Here is a 2,966-nt window from a genome sequence, read left to right on the forward strand (position 1 = left end):
TCTGAACTCTGCTTGAGATTCAAGGTGAGGTGGATGCCCCTGCTTTTTGATGATTGGATCATGTGGGAGAAATGATAATGAAAATGCAATGATATGCATGATGCGTGCATGACCATGAATGGAGTGATTTGTTTTCCAAGGTACCAGGGATGGATGGAGGATGCCTTTGTAGAAATGCGGTTGCTTGAAGGATAGAACTTGCGGAGGTGAGGTGTGGCTTGACTCCTCGACACTTATCTCGATATCTGATACTTGATTGAAGATGAAGAGATGAATTGTTACTAGGTTGCCCCAGCTTGTAAGATCTCTTGAGATAGAACTTTGATATGCTTGAATCATGGAGATTTGTAATGGTCTGCCCCAGTGTAGATCATGGGATGATTGAATGCCTCAGATTGAAGGGAACTCTTCCACTTAATGGATTCTTTGGATATTTGCTCAGCGGATGACCAACCTTTGCCCTTGTAAGATCACTCGATGGAATTTCAATGTTGAACTTTCCTTGGTATCAAGCACTTACTCTCTGATTAGAGACAATTCTGTTTTAAAAAAGATAATGAGAATGCAATGCACATGTTAATCTCACAAGAAAAGCTTTATTTGTCAAAATGTTGTACTGATACTAACACAAGTGACAAGCAACATTAGGAGTCAGTTTTGACATGATTTTACAGTTTGTATGCTTTCAGAACGAACCCTACTTCAATTAGGACTTTTGAGGGTTGTAACGTGGCTGGGTTCACGGTTTGAGAAACAAAGGATAAAGGCTCAAGTTCTACTTAACCCACCCCTTCTTCGTGATGTTCTCCAGTCCTACGTTCAGTTAGTTTGACACGAGTATTCGCCTTTCAGGAAGGATTGTGATGGATGAGGATCCTTCATGGCTTTGATGGAGGTGGCAGTCACCCTTTGGTGCTTTCGTTAATGATTATAACAACTTGTCCCTTGGAGGATTTTTCTTTTGATTTTGCCTTTTGCTATCCCTAACTTTTGCCTGGACAAAAAGTTTCTTTTGATTTTGGTGTTCGTTGTCCAGCGGGATATGCCCTAATTTTTGCCTAAGTCATTTGCTTCAAAGCTTTTCTTTTTTTTTTCTTGACTTAGCGGGCTATTGTTTCTTTTCTTTTTTATCATGATTCATAACTTTCTTTTCATTCTTTTTTGTCTCGTTCGGGAACAAGTTGTATGACTTTTGTGATTGACTTGATGAAAAGGTTGTGACTGCCTTCTTCTTAATGAATGAGATACATCCATTGTGGATTGTGCTCTTCTTCTTTTGTTGTGAGAGATGGAATATGATTGATCCTCTGATGGAGTACCTGAAAGTTGAGCGCTCGGTCGTACTAACTGAAGACTACCCTGCCCCTGGTTAAGATTGAGGGTTTTGTATTTTTTTGAAAAGAAACTACTACTCCTTAGGCTCAAAGGGGTTGACGAAGGTTTCACTTCCTTATAACTCCAGTGTTTGGGAATTGAAATAATGCCTGTACATCGTCAGCAGGATCTTTGTTCCAAAAACATATAGTTAGTGATTCATGTGTTTTTTTATTTTCATCATTCTCCTTTTTTAGTTGCTTAAGACAAATGAGTTGAATATCAATGAACATAATGACAAAGATGAAATGATTTGAGAAAAACATGTATATTGCATTATTTTTATTTATTCAAACAGAATGAGTTTCTTACAATGAGAAGTAATTGATAACAACGAAAATAGTACAATTGAAAATACTAGAGAAATCTATACAATGGCAAGCTTGGCCTTATTCTAATGCAAATGAGATGTTCCCTGACAAACACAAAGTCTTTAGGCTCCATTGGTGAAAGGTGCCCCCTTTAGGGGGCATGGAGTTTTCTGATGGTAGCTCGACCTTAATTGTAATTCCCCATGATTCTTCTTCTGTGAGCTCTTGTCAGATATCGGTGTGGAGGAATCGTCTTGACTGATCTGATGGAGAGGAAAAGTGGTAAGAGTCTTGGTAACCATGGATGCAAATGCATGAATGCAAAAATGTTGATGAAGATGCAAATGTATCATAAATCAGGATCAAGGATCAAGGCCTCTTGGATAACAGCTTCTCATGGTCAATAAGATATGGTCGAATCCTCCAGATTCAGAGGTTCGACGTTGCTTTTTGGATAAATAGCTTGTGCATAAGTCAAAGATGGTCAAATCCTCCAGATTCAGAGGTTCGACGTTGATTCTGATAGATAACCTTTGCATAAGTCAAATAAGGTCGAACCTTCCAGATTCAGAGGTTCGACGTTGATTCCGAGAGATAACTGATGTAGAACTTCTGTATAAGTCAAATGTCCCAGGATCAAAGGTTCGACATCTTTTATTGAATAGCAGAAATCCGGGTATGATGGAGGTCAAGTTTCCTGTCCCACCCCAATCTCACGGGTATGTAGTCTAGACACGGACAAGTGGTCCCTAATGGTCACCAGGGTCTACAGTTCCCATGGGGTACAAAGTGTTTGAGGCAACAAGGGTGCCAGACACAGTGTTCCATGAAAGAACCTCGCCCAGTTGTGGTACCCCATGTTGAACTCGATCGTAGCAAGGGCCACGGGAGTCAACATGAGCATCCACGCTAATCCTATGTGTCACTGGCCTGGGTAGTGGGCCTTTTACCTCACACAAACCCCCCACCTGCAAAACAGAACAGAAGACCCCAGGGAACACAAAATATAATCCATATGCATGATGTGCAAACAGAAATAAACATGATATGCAGGCAAAGAATAAGCATGCAAACATATATACAAGGTATAGACATAAAACAAGTAAACACCCAGTAAATAAACAAACAAACGCAGGCTAGGATCGACTCGCTAAGAATGGACCCGCAATAGGTCTAGCAACATCCCCAGCAGAGTCGCCAGCTGTCGCACGCTCGCGAAAATCAGACAGAGTCGCCACCAATATATTTATCCCATAAGGGAAAGGAATATCAGAAAACCTA

The sequence above is a fragment of the Vicia villosa genome, linkage group LG5 (assembly GCF_029867415.1).
Source record: "Vicia villosa cultivar HV-30 ecotype Madison, WI linkage group LG5, Vvil1.0, whole genome shotgun sequence".
NCBI classification, from domain to species: Eukaryota; Viridiplantae; Streptophyta; class Magnoliopsida; order Fabales; family Fabaceae; genus Vicia; species Vicia villosa.